This window comes from Lissotriton helveticus, chromosome 10 (assembly GCF_964261635.1).
Source record: "Lissotriton helveticus chromosome 10, aLisHel1.1, whole genome shotgun sequence".
In the NCBI taxonomy this organism is placed as follows: domain Eukaryota; kingdom Metazoa; phylum Chordata; class Amphibia; order Caudata; family Salamandridae; genus Lissotriton; species Lissotriton helveticus.
Window position 1 is genome coordinate 601,321,666 of NC_136071.1, and position 21,260 is coordinate 601,342,925.

The following is a 21,260-nucleotide window of genomic DNA, read 5'->3' on the forward strand; positions in this document are numbered from 1 at the left end:
CCTGGGGGCACGCTGGGTGGGTGGAAATTTGTTGATCCACGCAGATTCCAGAACTTTCCACCACAGAAATGTGAGGAAAATGTGTTTTTTTGGTCAAATTTTTATGTTTGCAAGGGATTCTGGGTAACAAAACCTGGGGGTAGGCAGACGAGTCACCCCATCCTAAATTTCCCTGGGTGTCTAGTTTTCAAAAATGTATAGGTTTGCTAGGTTTCCCTAGGTGCTGGCAGAGCTACGGCGCAAAAACAAAAGGTAGTCTTTTTGTCCAAAACGTGCTAAATTTCACTGGGAAATTGAGGTGCGACCATGCTGCGTTTTGCGCTGTTTCATGTCGCAGCCACTATGCCTACCCACGCAAGTGAGGTACCATTGTTTTCGTGAGACCTGGGGGCACGCTGGGTGGGTGGAAATTTGTTGATCCACGCAGATTCCAGAACTTTCCACCACATAAATGTGAGGAAAATGTGTTTGTTTTGTCAAATTCTTAGCTTTGCAAGGGATTCTGGGTAACAAAACCTGGTGATAGGCAGTCGAGTCACCCCATCCTGAATTCCCCTGGGTGTCTACTTTTCAAAAATATATAGGTTTGCTAAGTTTCCCTAGGTGCCGGCTGAGCTAGGGCTCAAAAACAAAAGGTAGTCTCTTTGTCCAAAGAGCGCAAGATTTCACTGGGAAATTGAGGGGCGACCACGTTGCATTTTGTGCCGTTTCCTGTCGTAGGCACATGGCCGACCCACACAAGTGAGGTACCGTTTTTATCGGGAGACCTCGGGGAACGCTGGGTGGGTAGAAATTTGTTGATCCACGCAGATTCCAGAACTTTCCACCACATAAATGTGAGGAAAATGTGTTTTGTTTGTCAAAATCTTAGCTTTGCAAGGGATTCTGGGTAACAAAACCTGGTGGTAGGCAGTCGAGTCACCCCATCCTGAATTCCCCTGGGTGTCTACTTTTCAAAAATGTATAGGTTTGCTAGGTTTCCCTAGGTGCCGGCAGAGCTAGGGTGCAAAAACTACAGGTAGGCACTTTGCCAAAAAAGGGTCAATTTGTAACTGCAAAATTTAGGTGTGACCACGTTGCATTTTGCGCCGTTTCCTGTCGCTGGCACAAGGCCGACCCACACAAGTGAGGTACCGTTTTTATCGGGACACTTGGGGTAATTCAGATTTGTAAATCAACTGTTATTACCAATTGAGCTTTCATGCATTTCTCCCTTTCAATGAAAGACATTGTGTAAAAAAAAATCTTTTTGAAAAATGACCAATAATTCTCATGCTAGTATGAGTATTCCCAATTTTGAAAATGTGCAATTATATACTGTTTCTGAACTCTATAATTTGTACCCAATTCAGAAATACATAGGTGTCTTTCATACAGATTATTTCATGTATACATTTTCCAAGACAAAGTGCTCTATACCCAGTAAATGAAAAAATACCATTGCAAGTTTCTGCTCAGTTTTTGGATCTGGGTTCGTCGGGTTCTTGGTGAAACTACAAGTCCTATATATCCCCACAACCAGGAAGGTCTAACGGATGTAACGGTATATTGTTTTCCAAGAGCTGTCAAAATTAGAAAAAGTTATAGGTGAAAACGTTGAGACAAAAGGCTGTTTTTTTCAACAAATTTTCAATTATTCCTATATCTAACTGTTAGTTTCTATAACGAAACCTTCATGGATTTAGACAAATGACCCCTTTCTGAATTCATAACTTTGTCTACTTTTCGAAAATGTAAAGCTTTCCAGGATCCATTATTGCTTTCAAACTCATTTCGACCATTAACTGGAAGGAGGCGGAAAGCTCTAAAAATAGCAAAAATAGGCTATGTCCCAGAAAAATGCCAAAACTGAGTGAAAAATTTCGGTTCTCTGACAAAAGACTGTCATTCCCTAAAAGCTGAGAAAATGGAGGTTTCACAAACCCTTTTTTATACCATTTTCAGGGAAAAACCCAGAGGCCTTCATTTGCAGCCCGTTTTTCCCATTTTTCTGAAAAAAACAAAAAAATCACTATATTTTGGTTAATTTCTGGGACCCCTCCAAGGGAATCCACAAACCCTGGGCGCCTTTAGAATCCACATGATGTTGGAAGAAAAGGACGCAAATTTGGCGTGGATACCTTATGTGGTCAAAAAGTTACAAGGGCCTAAGCGCGCACTACTCCAAAACACCAAAAAAAGCCTTAGCACAGGAGGGGAAAAGGCCTAGCAGCGAAGGGGTTAAACGTTTATTTTAAATTAAAATGAATCCTGTCTTTTCTTATAGGTCTTCACTGAAAATACCAGCCATGTCAGTAAAATACTACCCAGGTGGCAATCCCAATGTGCGTAAGAGATACAAAGCACCCCTCAAGAATTAATTAATAGATTTTCACATTTGTCTGTCTTGTCTCAAGTAGTATCTTTATAATCTCATTGAAATTGTCTTTATCGCAATTACAATTATCAGATGAAAGAGTTGTTCATTAAATGTTCGTCATCGTCTAAGAGTTTATGAAAGATTACTGACAGGTGGGTAGGTCAAAGAAATGGGCAACACAATACGACCTAGTCTGTTTATATTTTATTGTAGCCTTTCATGCCGTGGGGGTGATATGTCTGAGCGCTCCCTTTTTGTGGGTTTTTCCTACAGAAACGAAAAAGTATGAAAAAGATAGAGTGAACACATAATCAATTTCTAAGAACTTGTTCCAGAGAGTACCATACAGGATATAGGAACTTTTTTTAACATTACATCTTCAGGTACGTGACAGATTTGCTAAGGTAGATAAATCCAGAGAGAGGTGCCTTCACAGTGGAGGGATCTACCTCTAAAATGTTATATTTTAGCTAGCAGGTGATGCAGCGCTACTCCAGAAATAATTTCTAAAAGCATATCACCTTTCCCTGAATCACCAAAACATGCATTTACTCATCAGTGGGGCCCATAACACTGTGAGCTACTCACAAAAACACTTCCATCTTACTTCATGGATCGGTGAGATTCAAAGGAGAGCTGCTGTATCATAGCGGAGTGTCTAAATTAAAACAAACTATTTATACTATTTACACCTGCAGTTTAAAGAGTTTTACCATGGTTTTTATTAACAAAACACTTTGTTTGGACACACCACCATTTTGGTCAACGGATCTGCTAGTAAAAAATTAGGCGTAGGAAAATACAAGACCAGCTTAATTCTCCATTTATCTAATTTTTATTAAAAGCAAAATTTAGCATGTCTAACAGTTTATTCACTTTATTTATTTCTTTGTTCAAAAGATGACTTTTAAAAAGTAAAAGTTTTATCTCAATCAATTATATTCATTTTTATTTCAGAGGTTCGAAAATAGACAATATTATTTAGATTTCAGAACACAAGTATTAGCAAAAGACAGATAGTTCCCAAAACTCATTTGCCCCTAACTTTCCACACTAATAACATCAACTAAAGTTAATTTGCTCATTCAAAGAAAAATAGAAAATTATTCAAAGTCTTACATCTCAGGAAAATCAGCATACCGTCAGCATCTCAGAAGGAAATTGGAGGAGAGTTTTTTTCTTAAGTAAAATCAGCACTTTTTATACCCTTTTAACTAACTTTATCTATCTACAAAAGTAACTGTCAGCATAAACTCGAGTTCTGATTAGACAATTTGGGGGTGGATGAGCATCACCTCATCATTTTAATATTAAATTTCCGTTGTGTCAGCCGAATTTTAAAGAGTCCTTTGTTTAAGAAAGTCTTTGGCCTAGTCACATCCTCAACTAGCAACTCCATGGACTTTTCCCACGTTCAGTAACTCATTCGTCCATTCTTTTTGGCAGTCATCAGGACTTCCAGGGCCTGTTGTCCTTGAACTGGTTTCGTTCATGCACAAGCTGCTCGCATTCAAAACTCAGACTTGGGCTGCACATGCTCAGTTCGTCTTCTATTCACAGTTAATAAAGCAGCCATATTTTCACTAGGCCTCACAGGCCAGAATGGGAACTATCATAGAAACAAACACAAATAAATGTTAATTATTTAAATATAGCCCTTCTGTTTACCTCCCCCCATACTAAGGTTTCCCTATTAGTTGTTACCTAACAAAATAAGCAACGCATATGCGATTTATACTCACTTATCCTTCGGTTCCTGCCACAAATACATGCACAAAAAGCACATTTATGCCGCTTTTAATTATTCCGAAGCTTTTGCATTATTTCACATCACGACAACAACATTAATTAGTTAGTTATATTTTTGCAATACAAGCAGATTAGTATTCCCACGTGTATTTGTGTGTGCATTCTATACTATGTTGGTTAATGTTTTCCACATCACGCAATTAATAAAGGTTATAGTTATGAAGAAATTACTTCGCGAGGGGTATACAACAAATGTTTTCTCCACCTCGCTCCATCAACTCCCTCTTTTGGTGATCTTATCACCAAATATCTCCCAAAACTTTGCACATTTTTATCAAAACATGTTTCAAGTTCTTCAGATTAGTATGGGTTTATACTCTAGTATCTTCTTCTCTAGTTTCTTTAAAGACCTTTTCTCGAAATTCCTCCATTTCTATATCACAGTTTTCTCTTTCTCTTTCTTGTTTTTCTTGAATTGCTTTCTTTATTAACTTTCTTGCATTCCTTCTTTTTCTATATATGCAACATAATCTTAATATCAAAAACACTAATACTATCACGGTTACTGGAATTAGTATCTTACCTATAATAGAACTACCTATTTCTTGAAACCAATGCTTAACTGCTGAAATACTTCTCCCAAGTCGTTCAAGAACACCATCAACCTCCAGTGGTTAAAGTCCACATTTGTAAAGCGCACAATCACCCGTAAGGGTCTCTAGGCGCTGGGGGGGCCGTCGGGAAGATTAAGCGAGCTATTGCCCAGAGTCACATGGTGCTGGGCTGACCTGCCGCCGGAGCCGGAGATCGAACCGTGGTCCCCAGATTCCAGCGTCAGTCGCCCTGGCCGCGGCGCCACACCTCTTCCACATGGTTCAATTTCCCTATGCAACTCTGTAATGCTTGTCATGTACTTCTCAATATTTTGACTTTTATCTGTAATGTAGGTACAACAGTGCTGTACCTTGAAAATTCCACAAACTCCTCCTTCTTTTGCCAATATTATATCAAGAGCAAGACGATTTTGCATTACCATAGCTCTCATAGCAACCATTTCGGTGTTTACCATTAAAAATCCACCGGCTGTGTCTGTTTACAAACGATCTACTATCGTTGACAATCTTCAAATTCGTTTTGCATTAAAAGATATTCCCACTGCTGGTATCAGTGCTCCAAAAATATCACCTATTATTTCTATAACACTCTCTCTTTTTCTATGACTTAAACGTTTACCTATCTCATGTATGCCATTAGTACCTCTATCTACATGAAAGATTTTAGGAAAGACCAAACCCACGTAGCATGTCCCGTACCAGTGGTCCGGTAATCTATAATAAGCTTTGTTTCCGCATATGAAGTTGTAACCTGTGACCGGTAAACACGTGAGTCCACACCGTACTTTAGTTCAAAGTAAAAGGATGTATTCAGGTTACAAGGGGAACTGGTGTAGGGAAAGGAAGGTGCTTTCTGGGTACTGTAGTCGGCCCGATGCTGGCTCTCGTGACGTCTTCTCCAGGGGGATGACTTCTCCCTCCTTGGCGTCTTGTGGGCAGGTTGGGTTCTTGGCGGTAACAATGGGGAAGGAAGGTGCAGGGAGGCTTCACCGTCAAGCAGGGAGTGTAAAAAGCAAGGAACCATCACCGGAGGTTGAAAAGGGAAAAGTAGGCCAGATATGCTAGGTGCCCCCTTGGTCCCTGGTTCTCCCCGGGTAGGTTCCGGGCTCCCTCCCGCCTCCCGACAGTGCAGGCAGCGACCTCCCAAATCCCAGGAGACGAGCGCGTACCTGTTCTAGCCACGTTCCTCTGGCACCGTGGCGGGGCGCAGCACTGGTTAGTTGGTCTCCTGACGGGTCCTCTAAGCTCTGGGGCAGGTTGGCCGGTCGCGTCTTCTCAGTTTCTGGCTCGCTGTGTCCTGGGTCCGTCACGGTTTCCTCCTTCTCCTTCTTCCGGGTATCGACACAACCCTCTTCTGGGAAAGACGCCTTTTCAGTGGACGACGTTGCTGGGTTCCACCCCCCAGGAGACGGGGCTGACGTTGGCCTCTAGGGGATCCTCTAGGGGATCCTTAAAGGGCCAGAAAGGTACTCCTTCGGTCTGGTCTGGTCTTTCCAGGGCAGGCATATCTCTGAATCCGGGAGCTGAGAGAGGGAAAAAGGACTTACAGCATCAGAGGAGCCGAGTCCCCCGGAGGAATCCCGACCGAAGTATATACCAGGGAAAACTCCCCAACCCCCTATGATTCTATAGGTGTCTTTACATTGACTTGCTCCCACAAAATAATTGTCATGTACAGTGTTGTCTCTCCTAATACAATATTTCCCTAACAATGGAGTGTCTATATTTATGTCCGCATTCACATTTTTATCATCAAGATTTTCATCTTCAAATGTCCAATATTTGGATTTCTCATGCTTTACCTTTTCACTACATTTTTAAGCAATTCTTCTCTCTTCAACCATATCTAAAAATGCTTTCTCCTCAACTCTCATTTTACATGTCAAATTATTTTTGAAGGCGTACTCATTTTTTTTTTGTAAAACAATTTTTATTGCAGAGCTATACACTTGACACATCAACAGTTTGCACAGCGTAGTTGCAGGCTCAGTCCCCACCATAATATGATACACAGCCATTTAGCCCTCAACCCGGAGGTCGGGCGGCGGTTCTCGTGGTCCTGTTATGCTCCTAGGTGTGCTGGTTCGTGTAGGGGGAGGATGGTTCAACCGCCTTCTGCTTTATGTGTTTATTCTCCTCTTCTCTCTCCACTCCTAGTATTGGTCGTTGAGCTATGTCAATGCTCTTGCTGGTCTTTGAAGGCGTACTCATGACTCAATTCTCTATTTCTAAAACGAATTCCTCCATAACTCTAGCAGGCTTTACTTTATTCATGGCATCAACAATTTTTATCTTAGCAAAAACATAATCTGAATTTAAGTAGTAATACTCTAGCTTTCCTGTTTGGTAAAACAGGCTTGCAATCACACTACACGTAACTCCATATGTAAGTGGAAGGTGGTGATATGTCACCCCTTCTGAAATAGATGCAGGTAATTTTACACAAACATAGCAGTCACTAGCATCCATTGTCTTAAAATACTCGGATAATAATCTTGAAATCGTATTCTTAGTGTAATCACTAATGGAGCTATCCTGATGCATTTCTGGTCTATATACATGCTGCTTGTTAGACTTTGATTCCACATTTTGTCCACTTGAACTCGCATTATGTTTCAACTTCACTAAGTTATCCTGAAAAGGAATGACAATAGCTAAGATTATCCATATCAATATTAGTAATCATGTACATATCAAACATGATCTACACCATTTTCTAAAGATAGAACATTTCGTTTTATGGTCATTGCTAGACATTTTTTTTTTTTACACAGCGATTTTTCTAACAATTTTTCTTCGACCTTTTGTCACCTATAGGCTTTCACCTTTCACTTACAATGTCCTCTTTTATAACTCGATTTCAAGTTTTACCTTTACCTTGTACCTTTGATCAATTATCACTTTTCTCTGTGATACAGTTCTTTACTCACTTTTCCCAATTGCCTTTGGGCAGTATAAGTTCTCTTGGCTACTATTTACTTCTTCAATAGGAGGTAGAACAATATAGGAACACTCAGGTGATTTGTATTTTTGATTTGGTCTTCTCACTCTTTTTGGCCTTTGAACAACTTCTATTCTTTTTCCCAACGTCTCCTTTTGACTGGTTATTTCATTTACTTGATCTTCTGGTTTTCTCGCTTTGTTAACCAGTTTAAATCTCAGTCCATCAGTCTCTTTTGGCCAATTATCTCCTTTACAAACTCTTTTTGTCGTAGGCTCCGTGGTATTATGCTCCACTCTCCAAGCCCTTTTTCTTGAACTCTTTCTCAATGGAGTTTCATCTGCACTGTCGTCAGTTTCACTTTCAGTCTCTTCAACAGTTTTATTTATGACAAACTTTATAGTGTCTTTGTCTTTTCCAGAATCAGTTTTCTCCCTTGACAGTTCTTTCACTCTGTTAGGAACATCTCCATAGCTGGTACTTGAAATCTCATCCTTATCGTGAGTTATTTCCTCTTTTCCAGTGTCAGGATTTTCGTTCCTGCTTTCAGAGCTTTCAGACTGTTTTTCAGTATTTTCTTGATCACCAGTTTTATCTCCCCATTGCTCAGTGTCCTTACTGGTGTCAGTCTCTAACAAATCTCGATCTTCAGATTGATCTTCAGAATTCGGTATTTCGACAATTTCTCCTTCAGACTCCGAACTTGCATCTGATACCTCCAGATGTTGACGTTCTTGTCGAGCTTCAGTATCTGGACTTCTCTCTGGTTCACCTTCGGAGTCAGAATCAGTTATGCTTTCACCTTCCTCGTTTGGATTCTCAGGTTCAGGCACACGAATGGTATGGCTTGCGTGCACCCATCTTTTTACTCCGGCACATTTAACTCCTGTGGTGCTGACCAATATGACTTGTCTTGGTCTTTGCCAGCGAGGCACCAAACAATTTCTTGTGCGGTGTACCTTTATCCGAACCCAGTCTCCAGGAACTAGATCATGAGCTGTATTTTCGTGTTTGATTCAGTTCCCACCTGATGGAACACAGAAGTCACCACATCAGACAGGTTTTTGCAGTAATCCTAGTATGATGTCATCATTAATAGTTAACAGTTTATCAACTGGTACAAATGCTTGTCTCATCACCCTGCCCATTAAAATCTCATGTGGACTCAATCTAGTTTTTCTGTCAGGTATGCTCCTTAAGGTCATCAAAACAAGTGGTAAGGCGTCTGGCCACGTTAGTCCTGTTGCCAAACACATTTTTGCAATCCTGTTTTTAATGGTTCCATTTACTTGTTCAACTACTCCTGAAGCTTCAGGTCTGTAAGCACAATGCAGTTTCTGACGAATGTCCAGTGCTTCACATATCATCTGCATGAGTTCATTTTGAAAGTGAGTGCCACGATCAGTTTCGATCGTTACTGGAAATCCGTATCTAGGGATAATCTCACGTAAAAGCAATTTTGCAACAGTTAGCCGATCATTTCTCCTCGTGGGGATGGCCTCTACCCATCGAGAGAACAAACAGATGATCACTAAAACATATCTGAGTCGGTTACAAGGTGGAAGTTCTATGAAGTCCAACTGCATTCTTGTAAATGGACCTCCCTCCCGTCCTATGGTTCCCAGACTCACAATTGTTTTTCTGTTTGGATTAAACTGCTGACACACAAGTAATCTTTGACACAAGCTTTCAGCAATCATCCTGAATTTGGGATTGTACCACGTCTGTCTAAACAGACGAAGCATGGCATCTCTTCCAACATGAGCTTGACCATGGTACATTCGGGCCATATTTGAGATCATGCTATCGGGCATTACTGGTCTTTCATCTTTGTAAACCCAAATTTAATCTTCCTCTCTTTGTCTGCATCCTGCTTCAGACATTTTTCTCTTCCTCATCAGCTTCTTCCTGCATTTGCCTCACTTCCTGCCAAGTTTCAACTACTGTGGTTAGCATTAAAGAACTTGAAACATGCTCTTTTTCTCTGTCCCGATTAATGGAGGCCAAATTCTTAGCACCATATTTTGCAATTGAATCTACGTACCTGTTACCTCGGGTGATATAATCATCCCCCTTTTTGTGAGCTGCACATTTTACCACAGCAATCTTGTCAGGCAATTGAATTGCGTCAATCAACATTCTCACAAACTCGGCATTACGTATAGGTGATCCTGCAGAAGTCAAATAACCTCTTTGAGACCACAGCTGTCCGTAATCATGGACAACTCCGAATCCATACTGACTGTCAGTCACTATGGTAACCTTAATTTCCTTTCCCAGTTCACATGCTTGAAACAAAGCAATCAATTCTGCTATTTGAGCAGAATGAATCCCTTTCAGACAAGATGCTTCGAGTACATCTGCCACTGTACAAACGGCATATGCTGCACTCAAAACACCTTCATTTGTTCTCAGACATGAACCATCAACAAACATCACATAGTCTGATTCAGGCAATGGCTCATCTCTCATGTCTGGTCTTGGTTTGGGACAGTATTCAAGAACATCTAGGCATTTGTGATCAACTTCATTTCTCACTTCAGTTTCATGGTATCAGGCAATAGTGTAGAAGGGTTTACATTTACGCATTTAGAGATTGTCAAATTTTCTGCTCCTAGAATTACCTTTTCGTACTTTGTCATTCTAATGTTGGTCAAATACTGTGTTTTTGTCCTAGTGAGGAGAATCTCCACAGAATGAGGTACATACACCCTCACAGGAAATCCCATCACTATTCCTTCACTTTGCTCTAGACTTACACTTGTAGCTTCTACTGCTTTCAGACAACCTGGCAATGCCTTTGCAACTGGGTCTAAAACAGCTGAGAAATACGCAATTGGCTTTCTCAGTTTTCCATGTCTCTGAATCAGTACTGACAATGCATATCCTTCTCGTTCACTGCAGTCCAGTTCAAACTCTTTTTCATAGTCAGGCATTCCTAAAGCTGGTGCTTCACATAAGCTCCTTTTGGGCTGTTCAAATGCTTCTATCTCAGTTTTGTTCAGTACTATAGGATCTCTGATATCTGCTCTAGTTAATCTCTGTAATGGATTTGCGATCAGTGAGAATCCACTAATCCATTGTCTACATTATCCTACCATTCCCAGGAACATCCTTACCTGTCTTTGAGTTTTTGGTGGCTGCATCCCTTGTATCATTTTAATTCTTTCTGTAGTGACTTGTCTAATTCCTTTGGCAATCTTATGACGTAAGTATTGCACTTCTTTCTGACAAAATTGTAATTTAGATGGAGACACTTTATGTCCTTCTTCTGCCAAATGATTCAGCCATGCTACGGTAACTGTTACACATGCATCTTTTGTCTTCGATGCCACTAGGAGATCATCAATGTACTGAATCAATACAGACTCTCCAGGCATGCTCAAACTTTCTAATGATTTCTTTAACAACTGATTAAAGATAGATGGACTTTCAGTATACCCTTGAGGAATTCAGCACCATGCCAAAATACGATCTCCAAACCGGAACGCAAATATTGGCTGGCTTTCTGGGTGCAATGGAACTGCAAAGAACGCATTACACAGATCGATCACAGTGTACCATTCTGCATCATGGGGAATTTGATATAAAATCACTGCTGGATTTGGTACAATCGTACAACATGGGACAACTAATTTATTAACCTTTCTCAAATCCTGTACAATTCTAAATGTTCCATTTGGCTTTTTCAATCCCATTATCGGTGAATTACAAGGACTACTTTCTATCTCTCTCAGTATGGCTTGCTCAATCATTTTGTTTATCACTGGAGTTATTCCTTCTATTATTTCTGCTGTCATTTTGTATTGGGGAATTGTGATGCTGCGATCTCCCCTACCTCTCTGACGCAGCATCATCCAGGACGATCCCCTTCCTCGGAACCTGACCAAGAAGCGTCCCTGACAACCAGGACTCCACCCCTCTGTCCTTTGTTTCAGGATCCAATCAGAACCGGAGTTGTACCGGAAGAACATTCCCGTGACCCCGGAAGACCATCCCTAACCCAGGATCACGAGACCGGAAAAGACGGAGACGGCGAGAGAGACGTGTTCAGAACGGCGAACTCGTGGCAGGAGGCTCGGACGAACACGGAACCAGAGACGGCGATCTAAGAAGAAGAGGAAGACGTTTGGAGTGAGGACTGGTGGAGTCTGCAGGAGGTGGCTGGGGAGCGGCCGCAACTCACGGAAGAGTTGCGGCGGGGCATGTGAGTACGCAAACCCCGAGAATAACTTCTGTAGCACCATAAGTGCATTGTACATACTAAGCGTCACTCCTGGGTCTGATATATGCACTGTATATATATCTTGTATAGCACCGCTGGAGTTTCACTCAGACACTATTGTTAATACGCCCGTCCTCCGTTCACAAAACCCTCACCTGACACACTTCCAAATTTACGCTCTCAACCTCCCTACCGTTATCCAATCCCCTACATTCCTCACTGTCTCTTTCAATTCCCCCACACCCCCTGGTGTCGGTAGCAGTACTCGGTCATTGCAGTCCAGTTGGACTAATAGCCCCTTTTGTTTCTTTGTTCCCTACAACCTCCGAGGACTACGCCAGGAGCAGCCCTCCGCGAAGACCAGGCATCCTGGTTCGCCATCCGGAGAAGACCCGAACGCCCATCCCTTGGAGTTCATCTTTTGTGTTTCACCTTGCCCGCGACAAACTATTGTACCTACTAATAAAAAGACATCGCCCACTACATACAGCCTCCATGCCTGTTATTCCGGTCCGCCACGATCACAGTTGGCGTCAGAAGTGGGTTACACCTGAAGCATGGAGGCTGCAGCACAGAAACCGGCGGAAACCCAAGAACAGTTGGGGAAACTGATGGAGCAATTCCTCAAAACAGCCGAAGACGATAGGGGGCAGTTACATGACGTCCTCAAGGGCCAAGGAGATGCCCATGACCAGGCAATGGGAAAACTCACTGACGTCCTGGGACAGCAAAGGCCAGTCGCTTCCCTCCCTTCGGTTGTCCTACAGAAATATGTGCCGTGGGAAGACTCGGACTATTTCTTTACGAACTTTGAACGACTGGCTCAAGCCGCTTCCTGGCCACCTGAATGTTGGGGCCAATACTTGGGACCCCTATTGACGGGAGACCTACAGGCTGCCTATCAGCAAGCTAACATCCAAGAAAACACTCCATACAAAGATATCAAAAGATGCATCTTGGAACGGTTAGGCATCGACGACGAGACATATAGGGTAAAGCTCCGTCAAGCCAGAGAAGGACCACAAGAGACTCCCAGGGCTCTTTCTTTCCGTATCAAGGATTTAACTAACCGGTGGCTTAGACCTGCCACGTCCTCAAAGGAAGAGATACTCTCCAAGATATATTTGGAACAATTCTTGGCCTCTCTGCATCCCTCTACCCAGAGGTGGGTCCGTCAACATGCCCATCTCACCCTGGATAGTGCTGTGGAGATCGCGAGCGCCTTCTAGCCGAGCCCAAGACTTCCAGAAAGGAAAGGACGACCACCCACCCAACTCCATAACCCTGGCAGCATTCGGCCCCATAGGGCCCCCTACCCCGGAAACAGGAGCCCCTCCCTCTTTTTCCAAACCCCGTCATGCCCAGGCCACCTCCTCCAGGACCACAGTGTTACAATTGTGGGGGTTTTGGTCACATTGCCCGAGTGTGCCCCCAGAAGGAGGAGCCTATGGAGGTGGGGCTGGTCAGGAACTTTGTTTGTACCTCCCCTGGAGCTACACCTCCACGATATCACTGCCCTGTGAGAATCGACGGGCAGCCCGTGTTAGCTCTGGCTGACACGGGGGCAGGCAAAGCATCATCCGACTCCAAGAGTTACAGAAACCAGTGGGTCCTATAACCGGCACCGTGGCAATTCAATGTGTACATGGCGACACCAAAAGTTATCCCACCACCCAAGTCCACATTCAACACCCTACCTAACAGTAGGGCTTATACCGACCTACCGGAACAAGTGATTCTAGGGAGCGACTACTCTGGCCTTCCAAAACTCCTCCAGGACACAACGGACTCATTAAGTCAATGGTGGTCTGAAGCCCCCTTTTCCCATGTCCAGCCTCCCCCGGATTCATCCATTAAACAACGGAAAACAAGAAACCAGAAAAGGAGGGAGAAAAGAAACCATGTTACGGCATATTCCGTACACCTTGAGGAACATCTTTGGGAGACAGACAGAGAATTTCGGGCTGCACAGAGAGAAGACCCTATCCTACAGGAAGCTTGGGGAAAGCTTTGGACAATGAGGACCCTTTACAAGAAGGTCCATATTTCTTTAAAAAGAATGGTCTGTTATATAGAAAGGGCGGTCCCCGGCAGTCGCCACAACTGATAATTCCAGAACCCTTCCGCGAGAAGGTCTTGTTCCTTGCCCACAGCCATTTGTTGGGAGGTCATTTTAGCGATGAGAAAACGGGACAGTCCATTCTAGATAAGCTCTATTGGCCAGGTGTTCATCAGCAAGTAAGGATATATTGCCGCGAATGCCCGGTCTGTCAGACAAACAGTAGGTATCAACCCCCCAAAGTACCCCTTCAACCCCTGCCCCTCATTTACATACCCTTCAGATGAGTCGGAATGGACATCATAGGCCCCCTGTTACCCTCTCGAAGCGGTTGTCGGTACGCCTTAGTCCTTGTTGATTACGCCACTCGCTTTCCCGAGGCCATACACCTACGGCAGCCTACCGCCCAAAACAGGATATATGACGGTACAACGCGTACTTTTACAACGCGTACCGTTGCCACGCTACTTTTACCACGCAAGTCGTTACCACGACTTGCGTGGAGGGGCGCTGGATAGTAATTTTTTTAATTTACTATTCCAACTCCAGTCCCCGTGGACTCTAGGGAAAGGAGTTGGATAGTAAATTAATATATTTACTATCCTGGAGCGCCCTCCAGCGCAAGTCGTTGTAACGACTTGCGTGGTAAAAGTAGCGTGGTAACGGTACCGCGTTGTAAAAAATGCGTGGTTACCGTTGTATACCCCCAAAACATAGCCAAAGCACTGGTCGCGATTTTTTCCAGAGTAGGATTCCCTAGTGAGATCCTGACGGATCAGGGAACCCCCTTTGTTTCCGCCCTTATGAAACAGGTATGTTCCAGCTAGGGATAAAGCAGATCTGAACCTCCGCTTACCACCCCCAGACCGACGGGTTCGTCGAGCGGTACAATGCCACGCTGAAAACAATGCTAAAGAAGCTGTTAGCGCTTGAGACTAAGAGATGGGAAGAGATGCTACCTTTAGCCCTGTTTGCAATCCGGTGCAAAGTACAGAGCAGCCCTGGTTATTCCCCTTATGAGCTCCTTTATGGACGTCCTCCACGAACCCTTCTGGACATGGCCCAAGAGGCCTGGGAGGCCGAACCTGACCGGACCAGACCCCTCCCTGAGTACATCGAGAATCTCAAGACCCATCTGGGGCAAATACGAGACATAGTCAGACAAAACATGGAGAATGCACAAACATCCCAGAAATGCCAATACGACAAAGGCACCAAAACCCGAACCCTTGTAGCAGGAGACTTAGTACTCCTACTGATGCCGTCCTCTGACCAGAAACTGTTGGGTCAGTGGCAGGGCCCCTTTTCAGTTCTACGGCAAGTGACCCCTGTTACCTGTGAATTGGAGTTAGACCCTGTTCTGGGGACCACCCAGATTTACCACATAAACCTTCTCAAGAAGTGGGAGGGACCCCGACCGGTATTGTCGAGTAATAACCCCAAATCAGGTCTCTCTTATGAGTCTTGTATAGACCCAGACTTGACAGAGTCCCAGAAACAGCACCTTCGGGACGTCCTGTTGCCCCTACAACAGGTCTTCTCCTCCAACCCCGGACACACCAATATAATTGAGCATGCCATACAGACCGATCCAGGGAAGACAGTACGCCAACGACCCTACCGGGTCCCAGAGGCCCGTAGGGCTGTCATCAAACAAGAGACAGACCAGATGTTACGCATGGGAATCATCGAGCCATCCATCAGTAGATGGAACTCTCCCATCGTATTAGTCCCAAAGCCAGACGGATCGATAAGATTTTGTATCGACTTCCGCAAAGTGAACAAAATCTCCAGCTTTGACACCTACCCTCTAACTCGCGTAGATGAGATGGTAGAAAGCAAAGGAAAAGCCAAATACATCAGCACGCTTGACCTATGCAAGGGATACTGGCAAATACTACTAAAAGAACAGGATAAAAAGAAAACGCCTTTCTCTACGCCTGGCGGGTTGTTTCAGTTCACGGTTTTACCCTTTGGCCTTCATGGCGCCCCAGCCACTTTTTAGAGGGCAATGAACCTTGTTTTGCGTCCCTATTCCCGATACGCAGGGGATTATCTAGATGATATCATTGTCTATAGCGACAGGGGAGAGGAGTTGGCCTAACGGCTAAGGTGCTCGACCTCGGACCTGGGGATCTGGGTTCGAGCCTCGGTAACGACGACAAAAACCTCCTGTGATTCTGGGCAAATCACTTAATCTCCCCGTGCCTAAAAAATGAAAGTGTGTCCTCGTGTAACATAACTGGTGCTATGTAAAGCGCTCTGATACCTGATTCGGTTCGGGTCTAGTTCGCGCTATATAAAACTCTGCAACAAAAAAAAACTGGGAACAGCACTTACACCACTTACAGCAGGTTGTCTCTTCCCTAGGGTCCTTTGGTTTCACCATCAATCCTTCCAAAACCACCCTAGCCGCCCAAACCATGAAATACCTTGGTTTTCTCTTGGGTGAGGGTGTCATTCGGCCCCAAAGCAACAAGATCACAGTCATTCAGTCACTCCCTTTTCCCCAGACCCGAAAAGACCTTAGAGCTTTTTTAGGGCCTTCTTGGGTACTATCGTAGATTCATCCCCAATTTTTCCCAAAATGCTGCCCCTCTCACAGATCTATTAAAGAAAGCCTCAAAAACAGAAGAGGCCCTGAAAAATCTGACACCCCAACTATTGCAAGCGTTTAACAGGCTCAAGCTGTCCCTGATGTCCAATCCAGTGCTTATCAGTCCCGACTATTCACAATCATTCATTCTCCAGACCGATGCCTCAGATCAGGGTTTAGGGGCGGTTCTTTCCCAAAAAGACAGGAACGGGGATGAAAGACCCATTCTTTATTTGAGTAGAAAACTGTTTCCGAGAGAAACGAACTATGCCGTTGTGGAAAAAGAGGCTCTTTCCATTAAGTGGGCTCCGTAACAGCACAATCAATTCTTTTATTTGGGTTAACCTTCCGGCAGTATTCATATTTTCAATGTCTTTTTCTGAAAAATCTACTCTGTAGGATTTCTGTAATGTTTTATTCTTTGCGAATTCTATTTCACATTCATTTGCTAATCCTTCTAATTGATCATGTACAGACTTCGCTTTCCATGTTATACTTTTGCACGTAAACATGAGTTCATCATCTTGGTACGTTTTTAATCTGTCTGTTCCAATTGTTCCAATAATTAATTCTTCCATATCGATTTTTAATCTTGCTACATCTAATACTTTAGGTTCATGTTCTTTTAATTTCAAAGTTTTAAGCCAATCACTTAATTCTTGTTCTTATGGTCAAAAGTATTTTCTCAATACTCTTTTCAGGTGTAGCAGAGTCAGATTCTGCTCCAGTTGCATATTTATAGGGTAAACTCTGATTAAAAGTTAAGTCAGGCGGATTTACATTACTTGCTCTCTTTCTGACAAATCTGCATAAATATTTTCTTTTACCTTTTGCAAACTTTGCTGGAAAGGGATTGTCAAACTTGGCTCTTTTATTCTTTGGTTTTCAAACACTGGAATTACAGGTCCTATCGTTACTGGGACTGTGACTGCTTCTGTGTTTTTCGTAAGCTCTTGTATCTTTTCTGTCAATTCATTTGTAGATTGTATATATTCGGCAGTACTTGTTTGTTCTTCAGCTCCTTTTTCTACTCTATTTACGCTTCCTCTTTCGTTATTTTGCTTAGGCGTACCGGTAAATCTTGTTTCTGTTATTGAGGCATTTGGATTATATTTCACTTCTACTCCTTCTGGTATATCTCTAAAAATTGAAAATTGCCTTGGGGTTTCATTAATTCTCTCTTCTACTGGCGGAGCATTAGGTGTAGTCCATAAAGAACCTGGTTGATATGGTGGCAGTCTCCTATTTAATATTTCTTCCAGTACAGCATTCTCTGATTCACTATCACCATAACCTTCTTTCCCTGTTTCCACACTTTTCCTCTTTTCTGTACATTTCCGCCCTTCATATTCATCCACTAATCTGACTGGATACATTCCATCACACATGTCAGCATTTCTCTATCTGCGCATTCTACTCTCATGTGTCTCTCCCCATAAACCACGCAATCTACCTCTTGGTCTGATATGTCTTTCCGACCTTTCTTGTTCCATTTCGTGCATCTCATCTTCTCATTCAACTAAAGCTTCAAACTGAGTCGGTCTAGGTCTTGGCTCAAGCTTCATCATCCTCTCTCTCAAGTTTCGCAAAACTGCCAAATTAAAAGATCCGACTTCTGGAAAATCTAACACACCATAATTTCTGGTATACCTTGCCCAATTCTCTAACCAAACACATGTATGGTAACCATATTTCGACAACAGATAGGAAGCAGGCGTTTTCGGCGGTGGAAGTAATTTTCCCTCTCTTGTTACTATCGCCTTGTCTTTCACAAACACATTTTTCAACTTTTTAAACCATGAAGGTTTCTTTTTTTCCTCTTTGTAATAGTAATCCATTTTTCTGTAAATTCCCTGTCTATCAAAAGATCGCGTACTTTTGTGTTGCTGTTCCGTAACACCAACCTATCACAGCGCGGTTTACACTAGCGTATCAATTAGAACAAGATACATCTCTTTAGTACTTAACCAATAGTTTCACTGCTTTTCGTGATGCACCAATCAGCCCTTACTCTGTCTTGGTCACAAGGACCAATCCCTGCGCGACACCTTTGACGTCACCAGCACTCCGGCTTCTGCAGCGCAGACTGACTCCTCCTTTGCAAGGTTTATCAAGAAGCCGTATTTACAAGATATTCCCCTGGGATCACTGACAAAATATAGAATACAAAAATATAGAAGACAAAAATGTCGAATTAAAAATATATTAAGCAAAAATATCAAAGTCCTATCTTCATACAGGTAAGTACAAAAATATCGAGTCAAAAATATCGGGGGGAAAAATATAGTCAAAATATTGAAATAATAACTATAATTTTAACTAAAACATATTTAAAAATACTTAAATAACTTTAAAATATTAAATAATTAATTTAAGTTAAAAAAATAAACATACAATTGGATTTTTTAACACATATATATATATATATATATTTTAACATAATATTAATGAAAAATATACAATATTTTTACTGTAGGATAGCGGGAGGGTAAAATTTACTATTACCACTCCAGCAACTGCAACAGTAGGGTAAACGTTGGATAGCGTAGGGGTAAAAATTACTATTCCCACTCCAGTGAGTGCAACAGTAAGGAAAGTGTTGGATAGCGTAGGGGTAAAAATTACTATTCCCACTCCAGTGAGTGCAACAGTAGGGAAAGCGTTGGATAGCGTAGGGGTAAAAATTACTATTCCCACTCCAGTTAGTGCAACAGTAGGGAAAGTGTTGGATAGTGTAGGGGTAAAAAATACTATTCCCACTCCAGAGAGTGCAACAATGGGGAAAGCGTTGGATAGCGCAGGGGTAAAAATTACTATTCCCACTCCAGAGAGTGCAACAGTAGGGAAAGCGTTGGATAGCGTAGGGGTAAAAATGACTATTCCCACTCCAGAGGGTGCAACAGTAGGGAAAGCGTTGGATAGCGAAGGGGTAAAAATTACTATTCCCACTCCAGAGAGTGCAACAGTAGGGAAAGCGTTGGATAGCGTAGGGGTAAACATTACTATTACCACTCCAGAGGGTGCAACAGTAGGGAAAGCGTTGGATACCGTAGGGGTAAAAATGACTATTACCACTCCAGAGAGTGCAAAAGTAGGGAAAGCGTTTGGATAGCGTAGGGGTAAAAATTACTATTCCCACTCTAGTGAGTTTAACAGTAGGGAAAGTACAAATTTAAAATTATGTAATTATTAATCCAGTAAAAATACAAATAAATATTAGTTATTAAAATTAATTTCCTATTAATACAAATTAATTAACAATTAACTAACAATAAATAAAAATCAATACCAATAAATAAATAAAAATGATTAATTTAATTACAATTAAATTACTTCCCTCCCTATTCCCCAATAAACACACAACCCGCTACAGAAAATAAATTAATAAAATTAACATAATTATCAATTAATCAATTAATAAAAATTAATTACCAATTAAAAATTAATTACCAATTAAAAATTAATTAATTACAAATAATAATTAATTAACAATTATTCCAAAATAAATACCAATAAATAAATTAACATATTTATAATTACAATTAAATTACTTCCCACCTTATTCCCCTATAAACCCACAACCCGCTACGGAAAATAAATTAATTAAATTAACATAATTATTAATTAATCAATTAATAAAAATTAATGACCAATTAAAAATGAATTACCAATTAAAAATTAATTATTTACAAATTAATAATTAATTAACAATTAATTCAAAATAAATACCTATGAATAAATTAACACATTTAATTAATTACAATTAAATTACTTCCCACCCTATTCCCCTATAAACCCACAACCCGCTACAGAATTAAATTACACAAAAATTAAATAACATAAAAAACACTTTAAAAAATTCAATATTATTAAAAATTCAATATTATTAAAAATTCGATATATCTTAATTACTATATTATATACTTCGATATTTTAACTTTCTATATTTTAAAAATCGATATAAAATTACTTACCTTCAAAATGATATTTTTCACCACTATATTCTGTCCATTCGATATTTTGTCCATTCTATATTTTTACTTCGATATTTGTGCTATTCTATATTTTTGAATCGATATTATGTCTGTATACCATTCAACTGAATTGGTTAGTAACTTTACACAAAACTACTCCATTCGTCTGTTTCGCTAAACAAAAGTGATAGTTTTTCTCAATCACACCAGTATTCTGTATTTCCAGTAGACAGCGCTTACCTCTTCTCTACCACAGAATTTTACATTCACCAATAAAGTAGCACCACTTCCTCTACTTTACCCTTCTCTCAAGCTCGGGTAAAGCTCTATTACTCTCCCAGCAGTAAGTTTTAAATCAGGATATGCAATGATCCCTGTACTTGAAGGCTAAGATTTTATAGGCTGTCCTTGCTATGCATTTATCCTTTCACACGAAAAGTCCCTAAACTTGTGATGTGCGACAACACCACTTGTGGTATACGACGATACCACTGCAGTATACGACGATACTACTTTTTAAAACAGACTATGCGATGTGCGACTTCACTTGCCACACTTCCTCTGCCTGCAGACAAAGGGGTCGATTCCGATCCGGTAAAATAAACCGGCGTACGATTCGTATTCGTAGCCGATTCCGTACGAATGGGAAACTACCGTCCGACCAGCGAATTCCGATCCGTTACCGTTGATTTCCGTACGATTTGCTACGATCCGTACGAATGACATTCGTTTACCCGTACGAA